This window comes from Gopherus flavomarginatus, chromosome 2 (genome assembly GCF_025201925.1).
Source record: "Gopherus flavomarginatus isolate rGopFla2 chromosome 2, rGopFla2.mat.asm, whole genome shotgun sequence".
Classification (NCBI taxonomy): Eukaryota; Metazoa; Chordata; order Testudines; family Testudinidae; genus Gopherus; species Gopherus flavomarginatus.
The window spans coordinates 44,026,951-44,043,663 of NC_066618.1; the positions used below are offsets into that span (position 1 = coordinate 44,026,951).

Consider the following 16,713-nt stretch of genomic DNA (forward strand, 5'->3'; position numbering starts at 1 on the left):
ACTTTGAGGTCTTGTGAGAAGAAAGTGGTAGGAAGTGGCTCAGGAAGGCAGCCCCAAAGTACTCCAGAATGTTAGTTGTTGCCTCTTGTAGGGCCTTGGGTTGGAATCTGGTGGAGGCGGAGGGCCTGGGCTCTCCTACCAACCACCCTTCCCAGGGAAGGGGCATAAACCTCTCTTCCCTTCTTCCCCCACCCCTCCTTGGAGAAGAAGATAGACACTGTAAGCGCTCCTGCAGTTGTTTATAACAAGGATGTATTGAATAAATGTTAAAGGACCTGTGGAAGTATTGAGTCTTCTTGCTACAAAAGAGACATTTTTGCAGAAGGGAAATGACGATAAGTAAGTGTTTATGCTATCTGAAGGACAGTAGAATCTTTCTGTAGGTAAAGAGAGGGTCTCTGGTTCTCATAAAATGAATCATGACCATGAGTCGAGCTTAGGGTTGCCAGGCATCTGGTTTTTGACCAGAACGCCTGGTCACTCCTGGAAGTGGCTGGCATGTCTGATTTCTAGGCACAGGGGTGGCCATGAGGGCTCTGCGTATTCCCCTTGCCCTGAGTGCCAGCCCTGCAGCAGGGGCAGTTCCTGTGGGACAGGGCAGTGCTCAGAGCTGCCTTGTCACGCCTCCACCTAGGGGCTGCAGGGACGAGCCATAGGGACATACCGCCGCTTATGAGCTGCCTGAGGTAAGTGCTGTCCAGAGCCTGCATCTCCTCCCACACCCCAACACCCTGCCCCAACCCTGAGCCCCCTCCCAGAGCCCACACTCTGCATCCCCTCCTGCACCATAATCCTCTGTCCCAGCCCAGTGAAAGTGAGAGAGGGTGGGAGAGAGAGAGAGAGCGAGCAATGGGGGGGGGGGGAAGGATGTACTGAGCGGGCGTGGGGCCTTGGCGAAGGGGTGGTGTGGGGCGTTGGGGCAGAGCAAGGATGTTTGGTTTTGTGTGATTAGAAAGTTGGCAACCTTAGTCAAGCCTCTGTGCAATGGTGACTTCTTGAGACAAACTGCTTCCTAGTAGGAATTAGAACTACTAGTTTGTGCTATGTGCAGGTTAAGTTCATGTTGTCAAAGTGTAAACAGTGCTTTTCAATGAATATTATTAGAAAAAATGTTGGTCTGAGTCATGATGTGCCTGAAAGTGCAATTCTACTCTTTAAAGTTCTTTTTCAATGCATTTTGGGTGTTTGAGTTCTTTCTAAATGATTTATAAACTGAGCATATTTGATATGTAAAACAACAGTGCTTACAGAGTTGGAAGGTGTAAAAGTGAACAGTTCTTGGTCATTCCTGAGAGGTGAGGAGGGTGGCCCTATCTGGGGAGCCCCCTTCTACCTGCTGCTCTTTACAGTAAAAGGGGTCATCGTGGGGTTAACTGCATTACTCAAAATATTAGGGGATGGAGCCATGCTCTCCCCTCCCTCCTTCCTGTGTTCTCAATGAGAGTACCTCTCATGCCCTCCCCCAAATATTTGGTTGTGATGCTGTTGAATAAAACAGCAAGTTCCCAGCCTGCAGTCCTGTGAGTGGTGGTGTTTTTGTTGCACTGAGCAGTCCCATTACAAACCCTCCAGTACAGCAGTCCTTGCTTTGTCTGTCTGTTTCTGGGTAGAGTAGTTGGAGCCTCTGGCTGGCTTGTCTCTGAAGTTTTTCCAGAAGCCCACGTCATGGTCGTGAAATAACATTTTCAATTACTTGAATTTACTTAATATTTCGAAATATTTTATTGGTGACTGCAACTTCAAAATTTGTGTTCTTGTTCAGTAATGGTTTTCTACTAGTTTTTTAACATTGTGAACTCTAAGAATTGGATTTCTAGGTGTTCAAGATACAGTGATAGAAATTCTACATGTATACAGCACATGCAGGTGAAGTGATAATACTCTGAACCAGTGAATTTCATATTCTGTCTAATTAGTAAGTGTACTAAGTTAATAAGATGCTTATTCACCTTTTTCCTGTGAGGTTGTCTTGCTGACACTGTGCATCAGTCAGTCATGTCTTTTATAATTGGGTGGCTCTGCACTAAAAAGGAAGATGTCTCTTCTAGTGATAAAGAATGTTTAATTGCACTTTTCGTTTTGAAGGTATCATTTTTATTCTGATTTGAAGTAAGAGGGAAATTAGCTGTTGTCTTATAAGTGGGCAGGTTCATGCTTCCACCAATCTGTTTTCTTAAGCACATCAAGATAACCACTCTCAGAGGATTCTTGGTGGTTCTATGGAACATGAAGGAACAGCTCCCTTTTGCTCTTGAGCCATTCTGCACAATCTGGCTCCACCTGACCCTCTATACCACCCATCTACTCCCATGCCTCCTAAATGCCATCAGACACAACTAATGCTGTTTGCGAGCTCCAGTTAACTGTATTAAACACCCTTGTGTGTTGTCCGTTCTTTTGCTAGTAATCAGTGGTCCTGATAGTGAGGTGTGCCTCTGGGAATGTAAAGGGATAATATTGAAGTGACTGTGCTCTAAGAGACACACTTGACAGAGACTGAGGTGCTCAGCTTCGGATGCTAGATTGGGGTTGTAGACTGTTGCTATTGTAACTCCAATGCGAGGATTGTGGTGATCCTGTTGCATAAAAAACTCAGTATAAGGATTGTGGATACTTGTCTCGGCTACCATTCTTAGCTGACCTATCAACAATTGTTTTTGCTAGTACCTTTCCCCATATTTGTGTTGACCCTGATTTGTTTTCATGTCATTGAGGGTCAGCCGAAAAGACATGGGGCATTGCTCTCCTCTTATCACTGGTGACTTCAGTGGAGTACTTGATCCCGTTTTGGATAAATTGGTGCCTTCCACACATAGAAATTCCAAGCAGAAGTCTTCATTATACTTAGATTTTCTACAGTACACTCTACCTACTCTCCTCTAGATTACTTTTTAGTAGGCCATGATTTAATTGAAAATGTAACGGATTGTCATATTGGAACAATTGCTGTGTCAGATCATATGCCTGTACAGATATGTCTTTGGCTCTTGTTGACATACCCCATCTGTTCGTATTTGGCAATTTAATATATCCTTACTCTCTGATCCTGATTTCATAGCGCATAAATGATAGGAGATTGAAAGTTTATATGAGACCAGAGCTCCAACAGCCCCCTCTTTAGCAGTTTTGTGGAAGACCACCAGAATGTTTATTTGTGGGAGTATTATTGCATATGCATCTTTTAAAAAAGAAATGGTACAATGCTAAATTAGCCTCTGTAGCAGTGAACCAGCAGTTATGGAAAACTCATAACCTTAGCCTTTGGGGCAAATTTAATATTAGTCATAATGAATGTGCTTCCCAGAATACTGTGTATCTTGAGTTCTCCTAGTTATTATTCCTCCATTTTATTTTAGGAAAACTTAATGAAATTTTTTAAAATATTTCTTTGAGGGTGCATCGGAGGCCAAATTGCAAGTCCCAATAACATCTAAAGGCTTCTGTTTTCCCCAGTCTGCAGTATTATCATATGGCCTCTATTTTTAGCAATGCAGCCCTATGACTCAAGAACATAAGAGATCCTCCCTAACTGTTACTGGAACAGGAGTTGGTCCATCCCCTGCTGCTGGCAGGAATACTGGCATCAGCCTATTACCATTTTGATTATAAAATATCCCATATGATATTGGCGACTAATCAAAGCCTGGGCTAGTTTGTCTCAAATTTAAATTTCATCCTTTCGCACAGATTGATGATGTCCTTAGAGGCAACCCATGATTAAAACCAATAATGTGAAGAGAGTGAATGGAGAGTGGGATGATTTGGTGGTGGTCTCAGCTGATCTCAGGGGATCAGTGTCCGGCATTCCAACAATAATACAACCTACAACCCAATTCCTTCTTACCACTGCATGGCTTGAGTCAGAATCATGTCCTCCTTCACTTGGTTGTATAACCTGCAAAGAAAGAAAATATTTGTCAATAGTTACCTATTTTAGCTTAGTAGTTAGTTATGGTTAGTATAAAATATTTATTTTCACCCAGTTGGGGAACCACTCCCCAGCTCTGGGACTATGCCCAGAGTCCCTGGATTCAAGAATTGTATCTCCTGCCCTTGCTGCTTCTCCATCAGTGATGAACATCAGTGCCGGTTGGACAGTCTGGGGGATGTGCACATCTCTATGAAATGCAGTATCTATCACTCCTTCCCATCCTGAACTCAAGAGACCCCCCCCCAGTACATTGGCATCAGCTGACCAGCAGTGCCCCTCCAAGCATGTGCCTTGGAGAGGGGCCTTCAAAATCTAAGCCCAAGAACCCTTCTTCTAGGGCTCCTTATGAGAGTAGAGGGCACTCTAGTGGACCTCCTGGGAAGGAAGGTCTGCTCTGTGGGCTTGCAATTCCATATTGCTGATTGCTAAGCTTTGTTAGTGAAATAAGACTTTAACTATTCCAGGTTTGTGGATTTCAGAGAGAAGCTTCCCATGGCAGACAGGGCCCAATTGCAGTCTGTTTTAGAAGAGGGAAGTTAGTAGCAAAAATAGCCCTCCAGGCTGCAGTGGATCCAGAGATACAGCTTCCAGAAATCAGGTCTCTGGTCTGGTAATAAAGAAGGGATTCCTGGCTGCAGTCATCTGAGTTTCCTAGGGAGGTCCAAAACACCATCAAGAACCTCCCCTTTGACAAATCCAACCTCTTTAAGGAGGAAATGGATGAGTCCCTCTACTCGCTAAAGTATTCGAGATTGACTCTGTGTCCCCTGGGAATTTACATTCCAGTCCCCAGGAGGAAACACTAGCGTCAGCCCTATAGACCAAGGCCTCCCTCCTCATGCACACTGTTACCAGCAGCCAACTGAGTCTGTGTGCAAATGCTAGAGGATTCAGAGGCCTCACTTCTCAGCCTCCTCTACTGCCACAGCCTCCCCCCGCCCCCCACACAACTGTTGGCCAACAGCCATTTTTGATCTGTTGGTTGAGACCTGTGTACCACTACTGATGCCACCTACCTCTCTCCTTGTGACATTTGGGATGCATCTTACACTCTTTGCCCACAACTGGAACACAATCACTATGGACAGTTGATAATCTTCAGAATTCAATCAGGGATACTCCATAGAATTTCTCACCTTCCCATCTCACACAGCCACTCTTGGTCCCTTCTTTGGGAACTACTCTCACAATGTGATTGTTCAACAGGAGATGGAATCCCTTTTATGCCAATAATTATGTCCCACCTCATTACCATGGGAGGGGGTTCTATTCCCTGTATTTCCAAATTCCTCCCAAAAAGATAATGGATGGAGACCCATCCTGGACCTTCAGCAACTCATCTTATTCAAAAGCTGAAATTCTGGATGATTACATTGGCATCAATAATCTCCCCTTCAGGAAGGGATGTGGTTCATAGTTCTTGAAAGGAAGGGCACATTTCCGCATGGACGTTCACCCATCACACAGGAAGTTCCTGCATTTTATGATTGGCCACAAACACTTCCAATTTTGGTCCTCTTTGGGCTTGCTACAGATTATTGACAAAGGTTTTCTCTGTGGTAGCAGCCCAGATGAGGTATCAGGGATATATGCTGTTTCTATACCTAGACAATTGGCTTCTGGAAGGCCAATCTTGTCAGGAGGTCAAGTCAACAACAGAGTGTCTCATGCTACTTTGAGCAGCCCTTGGTATTTGCATAAATGAAGAAAAGTCCATTTTGTTACCAACAAGGACTGTAAACTTTATAGGGGTGGTTGTACTCTGTTTCTGCAAGAGTGTTCCTTCCTGCAGATAGGTTTCATACAGCGAGCAACCTGGTTTTATGCATTACCCGCAGACTATGAATCACAGGTGTATTTCAGTGTTAGGCCACATGGCTGTTTGCACCTATGTGACACTATTCGCCAGACTCCACTTGTGGTGTCTACAGACTTGGCTTTATTCCATCTAATGACTGAGCAAGGACCACATGAATGCCTAGGTGACAGTTCCCACCAGAGTTAACACACTCATTTTGTGGTCATGCCTAGAAAAGGTCATGGTGGGGGTTCCCTTCAGCCCTTCCACACCCAGGGTGACCATCATGACAGATGCCTCCTTCCTGAGTAGGAGTGCTCACCCGAACAACTACACTGTTCAAACTACCAGACCCCACAAGTACACCTACTAGCGATTTTAGTACCTTCCTCCTTCTGGCGAAAAGGCATTCCATCTTCACTCACCCAGTTACAGTATGATTTTTATGAAAGGTCTGATCAGGACCTTCCCACCAGTATTCAAACCTACACCTCAATGGGACCTTCACAGTGTGCTGTTGACACTCACAGGTCTGCATTTTGAGCCACGGCACATTTTGCCATTAACCACCTGCCTATGAAAGTAGAATTCCTAGTGGCTGTCACTTTGGCCAGGAGGGTAAGTGAACTCAGAGCCATCATGGTGGATCCTTATTCTGTGTTTCAAAAGAAAAGATTTTCCCAGACTGCACCCTAAATTTCTCCCCAACATTGTTTCAGAGTTCCATATCAATCAAATGTTATTTATTCCCCTCCGCCCCACCCCCCCCAAAACCTAGGCTTCCTCCGAAGCCAAGTGACTTCACTCCCTTGATGTTCGGTATGCTCTGGATTTCTACCTGCAAAGAACCTAATCCATTAGGAAATCGTTACAGCAGAAAGATCACATGGGCAAGCCATACCCTCCCAAAGGATTTCTTAGTGTGGGTTCAGGATGTATGTTACAGTGCTACAAGATAACCAAACTTCCACCCTCTGGGGGTGTGTCAGCTTATTCCACGTGAGCATAAGCTACCTTTGCAGCATCCCTATCTGATGTCCTTCTGCAGGACATCTGCAGAGTGGCCACCTGGCATTCTATCCACGTGTTTGCGAGAGACACTGCTCTTATTCATGCCTTGGCTGCGATGCAGTAGTGGGATCAGCAGTATTGTAAGCATCTCTGCTACTGGCTTCCTTGCACCTGCCTCCGATCTGAACACTGCTTGCCAGTCACCCACATGTGAATACACATAAGGTCCAGCACTTGAAGTGGAGTTTACTTATTGTAACAGGAAGTTCTTCGAGATGTGTGGTCCTGCTCTGTATTCCATGACCTGCCCTCCGTCCTCTATTCGCTAAAGCAAATCCTGTTGGATTTGTGGTAAGAAGATGAACTGGAGAGGCATCGACCCTTCTTCAGGGGGTGACCTTGTGGGTGCTCCACTTTAGGTGTCTTGGTGGCCTGCACTTCTTATCAGAGAGTTTTAGTAGCAGTGACCTGGTTGACCGTGCACGCGCGGCAGCCGCCTCACGTTGCTCCGAGCAGTTACCCTGTGTGCATAGCCCCAGTTCCTTCTCTACCGCCTTAGGCTTTGGTCAGAACGACAGCAGTGCTTCACAGCTTTTGCTATTTCTATTATTTCAGTTATTTCCCAGCTAGTACCTTCTTTCTTAATTTCTCCTTTTATTTTACCATTTAAAAAAAACACAACCCTTTTCGTTTCCTAGTCTTTCCCTTTACCCGCTTGAGGCAGGGGAACTCCCAATGACAGAAGATGAATACAAACGGGATTATTCCCATTCTTCCTTTCAACATAGACTCTCAGAGATGCCTAGTTCGTCAGGCTTTAAACGTTGTCTTACTTGCAGGCTGTTTATACCAGTCTCTGATGGCCATGCGCAGCATGTTCATTGCCTGGGTGGGGGAGTGCAACAAGTCCTCTGCCTGCCCCTCCTTCTGGGGCCCACTATCTGCCCCAATAAAACTCAGAGAGGTGGCTTCTTCTGCAGAACCTGTGGCTTTATTTACACCAGGTTCTCCCACCACCAGTGATATACTATATACAGAGCAGGCCTTACAGTCTCCTCTTCCTCACAGAGTCTGCCCTTAGCCTGGAGACTGACCTTCCCCTGGCCATTCCCCTGTCTTCTGGCTGCCAGCCACCCTTTATAGCCCTTGAACCCTCAGGCTCACAGGTGCAGCCAGTTCTAAAGGCCAGGCACCAGACTTCTCCCCAACCCCAATCTATTTCCCCTGATTGGGGCTGGCTGAACAGGGGCTAATTAGGTGCCTTTGCACCAGCACCCTGCTGTTCACCTCCCCCTTTAAGCTGGTGCCAGGCCTGGTCTTCTCAGCCTCGCTTTTCTTGGCCGGGGATTCTACTCTGGGGCTGGGCCCCTGCCCAGCCGAGAGATCCCCAGGCACAACCCCATGGGGCTTTGGCACCCCCTCCCACAAAAGGTGCATTGGGTAGAGGGTGGGGCACCCCACAGGTCCACGTTCACCCAGAGGTCCTCACACCAGTCACATGGTTGGGCCGTTTGCTCCAGAGACTCCCCTTTCTTTTCTAATGGGGGTAACAGTTCAGAGCCTACTGCCCCGAGTTGGCCCCCTGTCTCTGGTCCAGGCCCTCTGTCCCTTTTAATGTTGGGCCTCCCTCTGTTGGGTTTCTTCCACCCTTCCTGGGGTTCCCTCCCCTGGGTGGTCCTGCCCGAAAAGCTCCCTTTGCTCCTCGGTTACTCTCTCAGGCTCCCTATTTTGGCTTGGTTTTCTAGGCTGCTTGGCTTTTTCTTCTGAAGGTTGTGGGGTCTTTCCTTGCTCTGGGTCCACCTCCACCAGGGTCTTGCCCTCTCTTTCCAGGGTTCTCTTTCCCCCTTTCTTCGACAATCCCTTCTCCGTGGTCTCTCTCCCCTTGTGGGGAGGGTGCCAATCCAACCCCAGGACCATAGGGTAAGCCAACCCCTGTATTACCTCCACTCACTTCTGGGTAAACCCCCCTTGCACTTCAAGGGGTACCTGGGCCACGGGACAATATTTCCTATCTCCGTGGATTCATTCTACTAACATCTTTTCCTCAGGGATAAGCCAGTGCGGCTTCACTAATCACTGCTGTGTAAGGGAGTGAGCGGAGACCGTGTCCACTAGACCCCGCTGAGGCCTTTTTCCAGTCTGCACCGGGATAGTGGCCAACCTGCACCTCTTTTTCCACCCCTCAAATCTTAGTCCATCCACAAAATTCAACTGCCCCACATTCCATCACCAAGCAGTCTTGACTTTTATGTCCCAGCTGTCTACACAGCCAGCATACGAGCTGCCCCAGGCTGTTAGGAGTCCCCTTGGGCTCCTCCCATCGCCTGTCTACCGGCTTCACCCCAGCGTGCTGATGGGGTTTCCTGCCCCCCCCCCCGTGTCCTTCAGGGCTTGGTGCTCCCTCGGTGGGAAGTCGGCCTCTGCATACTCCTCAGTTCTTTGCGCTGCAGCTTCTATGGTGGCCGGCTGATGTTGTTGCACCCAAACCCGCACGCTATCGGGGAGGCACTGGATAAACTGTTCAAGGATCACTTGATCCATTATCTGTCCCACGGTGTGGGCGTCGGACCTCAACATTGTGTTGCCCAGTCTGTTAATTTTTGAGCAAAGGCCCTGAGTCGCATGCCCTCTGCCCACTGGGCTGCTCGAAACTTTTGCCGATACTTCTCGGCTGAAAGCCCGAGGCGGTCCAAAATCGCTGCCTTCACTGCATCATAATTCCTGGCTTGGGCGTCTGTCAGGGCCATATAAGCGGCCTGTGCCTCCCCAGTGAGATAGGGGGCCAGCCACAGGGCCCAGGTTGTCAGGTCCCACCCCACGCCCAGGGCCACCCACTCGAAGGTACCCAAAAAGGCGTCAGGGGTCATTGGCTGGGGCCATCTTACAGAGGCTAGGGCCCGGGTGCCATCTCCCCCGACAGGACTCACCAGCTTTTGCAGGAGCTGCTGCTGCTTTGTTGACTGCTCCTTGATGAAGTCCTGTAGGGCCTTCTGCTGCTCTGCCTGCCAAGTGAGTAGGGCCTGCCTCTCCACCTGGTCGGACTGCTGGAAGGTGGGACTGCTTTCTGCATTTCAGTCTTTTGCTCAGTGAGCCACTGCAGGGTGGTCTCCATTGCTGGGTCACCAAACTGTGTCTTTGGCACTAGATCCCAGACAAGCCCCAACTTGTAACAAGTCCTCTGCCTGCCCCTCCTCCTGGGGCCCACTGGCTGCCCCAATAAAACTCTAAAGCTTCTCCTTCTGCAGCACCCGTGGCTTTATTTACACCAGTTCTCCCACCACCAGTGAATTACTATATACAGAACAGGCCTTAGTCTCCTCTTCCTCACAGAGTCTGCCCTTAGCCTGGAGACTGCCCTTCCCCTGGCCATTCCCCTGTCTTCTGGCTTTCAGCCAGCCAGCCTTTATAGCCCTTGAACCCTCAGGCCCACAGGTGCAGCCAGTTCTGGTGCCTGGCCTTTAGACTTCTCCCCAACCCCAACCTATTTCCCCTGATTGGGGCTGGCTGAACAAGGGCTAATTAGGTGCCTTTGCACCAGCACCCTGCTACAGGGAGACATCTCACAAAAGTGTTCCTGTTGCAAAAAACTGACACTAGGACAAGGCAGGCTAGGGATCTCCAGCTGAAATTCATGAGGATGGAGAAATCCCTCAGACCAGCTTCCATCCAGAGTTCAGGACATTTCTTGGCCAGCAGTCACCAACAGCTGCCTCAGACATGAGATGCTCCTAAAGACTCTTCCTAAAAAAGCCACAAAAAAGAGGTCTCACTCTTCACCACAGTGAGATTCACCTCAGAAAAAGCGATCTCTGACCTCAAAGTCTGCCCCCGGTACCAACAACACTGAGAGCACTGGACCGTGAGGCACCAGGAACATCCAGTACTGAGGCGTCCTGAGGAGCTAAAGACCCGGTGTGGTCTAGCTCTCATGTTGGTGCATGTACCAAAGCCAAGCCTCCTAGCTCGTCACTGGTGGAACCAAAGAAAATCCAAACAATGGTGCCACCTGCTGCACTGATGCAAGTCTGCTGCACCGGCAGTCCTTCCGTTGATTTCCAGCCAGAGCTTGCCTTTGTCCTTGGTACCATGCCTCCGAGTGCTGCAACAATTTCAGACATGTGGACCTCCTGATTTCGTCAACTCCGGGGACTCAGCTTTTTGCCACCGATGGCACCCCAGCCAGACCGGGATCCCCTTTGGCTCAGCCCCTTCTCTTTCCAGCAGTGAGGAGAAGGCAGGGATGTACATCCCTTGCCATTCCTCACTCAAACCTGGACCCTCGCAGCACCAAAAATCTCTGGATGGAAGAGGCTGGCAGGCTCCATAATGAGCGCCATCTCCCATGGCCCTCCCACCAAACTGGGCATACTGGGACCCATGGGCATTATACAGGGCCCAGAACATCAGGCCCCCAAACCCACCCAGGTCCAGAACAATGTGATCACCTTCACCAGTTGCCTCAGCTTACTCAGAAACGCTGGAGGAGGAAGTAGAAAAACCTGAAGATGCACTTGAGGGTGATACCCTCTCACCTACCAATATCTCCTCTTTTGTCACCAGATGAAACAATAATGCCTCTTCCCCACCCCTACATCTGAAGATAACTTCAAATCCTTTCAGGATCTGTTTAAATGGGTAGCTGACTCCCTTGACATATCACTGGCAGAACTACCAGAAACACAGCATAAACTGATTTAGAGTATATCTGCCAAGCTTCTCTATCACCCAAGTTGTACTACCCATTAATGCAACCATTATGGACCTTGCAAAAAATGTCTGCTAGCCACAGGTCCACCTTCTTGTAAGAGATCCAACAAGAAGTACTATATACCGGCTAAGGGGGCTGAGTTTTTGTTCACCCACCCTACCCCAAACTCATTGGTAGTAGAAGTGGTTAATCAAAAGGGGGAACAACATCAGTCGAGAACCACCCCTTACAATAAGGACTGGAAAAGGCTAGAACTTTTCAGAAGGAAAGCCTACGCATCAGCTACCCTCCAATTCCACATAGCCAATTACTTGGCCTTACTAGCCAAATACATGCACAACATGTTTTCTCAGATGTCAACCTTTATTGAACATCTTCAAGAAGATAAAAAGGAGCAACACAAAGCCAACATTGCAGAAGGTTCCCTCATTGCCAGAACGGCCTTGCAGACTTCTCTCAATTCTGCTGACATGGTGGTATGATCCATTGCTACATCCATAGTCATGTGTAGAGCTTCCTGGCTCCATCTTTCCAGGTTTCCCATGGAATTTCAAGCAACCATAGAGGACCTACCTTTTGAAGGCCAAAAATTTGTTTTCACAGAGCACGGACATCTCTTGGCACACCTTGAAGGACTCCTGGGCAACATTTAAAGACACTACAATCTATGTCCCTCAAACAAAAAAACAGGGCAAATTCTATAATCAACAATTCTGGACTGCCCCATACATCCAACCTCAAAGAGACTACAACCAGCACCGCAAACAGAGGCAGATGAGACGCTGATAAACACAAGATCAGTCATCTATGTCTCAACCATCCACTTCGAGGCAAACATTCTGAAGTGTTGGTCAAGGACATGAGAGCCCCACATTCTCCAATCCCAGAGTTCTATCCAATCTCCATCCCATTTGGGAACTGTCTGTCACCATTCTGCCCAGTCTGGAAAACCATTCCCATGGACAAATGGGTTCTGGAAATTATCCAGAAGGGCTTTATCTTTATTCCACCTACCCACTCCTTTTCCCCATCCCTCTTCAGGGACCGCTCTCGTGCACCTGCTAGAGCAGGAAATAAACCATCTCCTACAATTAGGTGCCGTTGAACCCATACCAGCTCAATAGAGAGGCAGAGGGTTTTATTCATATTGCTTTCTCACCCAGAGGAAAACAGGTGGATGGAGTCCCATTCTCAACTTGCAAAAACTAAACAAGTTCATGAGAACACAACATTTCAAAATGGTGACTCTAGCAACTATAATTCTGGCATTGGAGAAAGGAGATTAGCTCTCTGCCCTCGACCTACAAGACGCTTACTTTCATGTTACCATTCACTGAGCACACAGAGCAGTTCCTGCAATTCACTCTAGGAAACCTGCATTACCAGTACAGAGGTGCTCCCCTTCGGCCTGTCCACCACCCCAAGGGTGTGTTCTGAAGTTCTTGCCATCGCAGCAGCACACCTTTTGCCATCAGGGTGTGATTTTCTTTCCTCATTTAGACAATTGCCTTCTAAAAGCACCAATATACCAGGCAGAAATGGACGCCACTCACACCACTATAACCCTGTCTATGAATCTAGGGTCACTAATCAACTTTCAGAAGTCCACTCTGACACCTACCCAATAGTTGGACTTTATAGGGGCACATCGCGACTGCCTCACAGCAACCACTCGACTACCCCAACAACTCTTTCTTACCTTAAGAAATCTAATTACAACAGTAAAAGATAGGCACATTCTGGCGGATGTTTATAGGCTACAACTCTTGGGGCACAGGATGGCAATAATGTTTGTCGTGAAACCTGCCAGGCTCCACATGAGATCTACAGGCCTGGCTCCGCACTGTCTATATTCCACACATGCACTCGCTCAACAGACGTCTTACAATGCCCCTCAAGGTAAAAGACTCTCTCACATGGTGGACACCACATATGAACGTTTACTCAGGTGTCCCCTTCTAACAAAAATCTCCAACTGTAACATCACGGCAGACTCCTCTCTGGTGGGATGGGGGGCACATTTGTGTGACAGTACCATCCAAGTTCACTGGTCCCTGGAGGAGTCCAATCTCCACATAAATCTACTGGAGCTAAGGGCAGTCCGAAATGCTTGCTAGCTCTTTCTCCCTCTGATCCACAACAGGACTGTCCAGGTTCTCAGCTTGGCGACTGTTTTATGTAATTTGCCAAGGAGGGGCTTGATCTTATCCCCTCTGTGCAGAAATAGGCATCATAGCATCCTACCTGCCCGGTTGCCAGAATACAACAGCAGACCAACTAAGCAGAAACTTTTTCACAAACCCACAAGTGGAAAATGGATCCTGGAATAATAAAAACTATATTCAGACAATGGGGATTTCCTTTGCACTGGCCCACAATGCCAAGTGCCCACAATACTACTCCTGGGTCAGACTGGGGAACGACTCTCTGGGAGATGCCTTCCTTGTGAAATGGGAGGCCCCTCTGCTGTATGCCTTTCCCCCAATCCCTCTATTGCTCCATGTCCTTCACAAGATCAAGCAAGACAAATCTGGGGTCATCTTCATTGCATCAACATGACCCAGACAACTGATTTCCATACCTGAAGCAGATGGCTGTGAGACCACCACAAACCCTTCCCCTTGTGCCTCATCTGCTGATACAGGATGTCTGATGCCTCCGTCACCCCAACATTTCAGTACTCTATCTCAAGGCCTGGCTAATTCATGGATGACAGGACTTGTGATAGACTGTTCTAAGGAAGTACAAGCTATAGTACTGAACAGTCGGCGGCTGACCACACAAGTGACATACGTGCACAAGTGGAAATGATTCTGTACTTGATGCCAGGACAGGCAGATTTTTCCACAGTCCACTAAGTATTGACACGAACAAAATTGGGCTTTTCTGCTAGCTCACTCAGAGTTCATCTAGTAGCCATCACCTCCTCTCACTCTAAAGTGGATGGAGTAACCATCATCACTCACCTGCTGACTAAATTCTTCCTTGTGGACATAGAGAACACCTATCCCACATTACGGGACCCAACCCCCATGTGGGACCTCAATCTCGTTCTCCGTGCCCTCATGAGCAAACCCTTTGAACCACTAGCGACCTGCTCATTGTTGCACCTATCCATGAAGGTCGCCTTCCTAGTAGCTATCACATCAACAAGAAGGGAGGGAGAGCTGGGTGTCCTAATAGCACACCCACCTTATACCATATTCCTCAAAGACTAAGTAATTCTACGACCACATCCTAAGTTTAACAAGGTTGCCTCCCCCTTCCATCTCAACTAGCCCATTTACTTACCTGTATTTTTCCCCAAACTGCATGCTGATAATGGGGAGGCCTCCCTTCACATGCTGGACATCCGCGGAGCGCTAGCATCCTATATAGAAAGAACAAAAACATTTAGAAAATTATCCAGACTGCTTTTGACCCTGGGAACGTTCTCTTGTGGATACAAATCATCTCCAAGCTGAGACTATATCTAAGTGGATATTTACATGTATTCAGTTATGTTACCAAAGCTACAATCTGCAAGCTCCGTCTGGACTTGCACACACTCTACCAGAGCACTATCCACATCTGTAGCCTTTCTCAATAATGTACCCATGATGGACTTTGTAAAGCAGCTACCTGGACATCAGCCCATACTTTTACCAACACTATGCTTTAGAGCAACAATCGGCTGCAGATGCTCAGTTTGGACTGTTGGTGCTCTCCACCATACATAAATAAACTCTGAAGACTCACCCCTCCACTGAGGGGCACTGCTCTACTGTCACTAAAGTGGAACACCCGCAGGGACACTGCTCAAACAAAAAGACAGGGTTACTCACCTTGAGCAGTAACTGAGGTTCTTTGAGATGGTTGTCCCTGTGGGTGCTCCACTACCTCCCTATCCTTCCCTCTGCTTTGGAGTTTCACATCAATCCTCTGGGGTTGAAAGGAACTGGGGGACGGTTGGCTGCACATTTGGGGGTAACCACTTGGAGCGGTGCGGCACGGCCAACCAGGGCACTGCTACTACAAATCTCCGATTAGAAGCACAGGGTGCCAAGACGCTTAAAGTGGAGGACCCACAGGGACAACCATCTCTAACCTCAGTTACTGCACAAAGTGAGTAACCTTCTCTTACTGCCTCTTATACCCTCAGTTGGAAGCATGAGGAGAGCTACTGCACATGTGCAGACCAACGGACACTGCTTTGAACAATTTCTGGACCCGGGCACGTATGCATACCAACATCTAGAATATGGGTTGGGACCACACGTCTCGAAGAACCTCCAGTTTCAATAAGAAACCTCCACTTCTGTAGAGCAGCGCTTTTAACCAAATAACTTGTATTGCTTAGATGGAAGAACAGACTGCCTCCAGGTATAAAATCTTGGCTCAGCAACTTGGTTGACTTAGTGCAGGCGTGGCCAACCTGAGCCTGAGAAGGAGACAAAGAGCCACAGTAATACATCAGCAGCTCCCCATTAGTTCCCCCTCCCACTCCGCTCTCAGCACCTCCGACCCACTGGCAGCTCTGCTGATCTGCGCCTCCCTCTCTCTCCTCCCATTCAGCTGTTTCGTGGCATGCAGGAGGCTCGGGTAGGGAGGAGAAGGAGCGAAGGCACAGCAAACTGCGGGGAGGAGTGGAGTGAGGGCAGGGCCTCTGGCAGAGCTGGGGTTGAGCAGTCAGCACCCCCTGGCACATTGGAAAGTTGCTGCCTGTAGCTCCAGCCCCGAAGTCGGTGCCTATACAAGGAGCCGCATATTAACTTCTGAAGAGCCGCATGTGGCTCTGGAGCCACTGGTTGGCCACCCCTGACCTAGTGAGTAATATTTTGGAGAAGAGGGACCTCTGACAAATTTGAAAAGATTTGGTCTAACTCTTTAGAAACCTTTGATTAATTCCTAGCAGATGGAAATTGGAAACCAAGATATCACTCTTTCCATTCCTTTTATTTTTTTGTTGTTGTTTTGTCTTTCTCTGTTCTCCCTTTATTTTTGGGGGGAGAAAACATTTCGTTTAAAAATATATGTATTTTTTAAAAACAAAATCTAACCACTGCCACTATGCAAAATATCTTTGCTTCCATTTTACGATATTATGGCAGAGTAATTACTTTTTGTTAAAGTTTGCCTAATCCAGTATTGCACCTCTACCTATAAACTGATGTCAGTATTTTTGCTATTGGGTGCTGCATGTGTTGAACAAAACTGAAATATGAGTGGTCTGGTTTTAGATTCTTAAATTTAGGCACTCAAGTTAGAGAAATTTGAATTTGCTTT

General features: G+C 47.8%; 1 protein-coding gene across 4 annotated transcripts in view; it reads left to right on the forward strand.

Annotated features, from left to right (window-relative positions):
- Window positions 1-16,713, forward strand: part of RUNDC3B (RUN domain containing 3B) — a 184,946-nt gene that overhangs the window by 12,625 nt on the left and 155,608 nt on the right. The window lies entirely within an intron of this gene.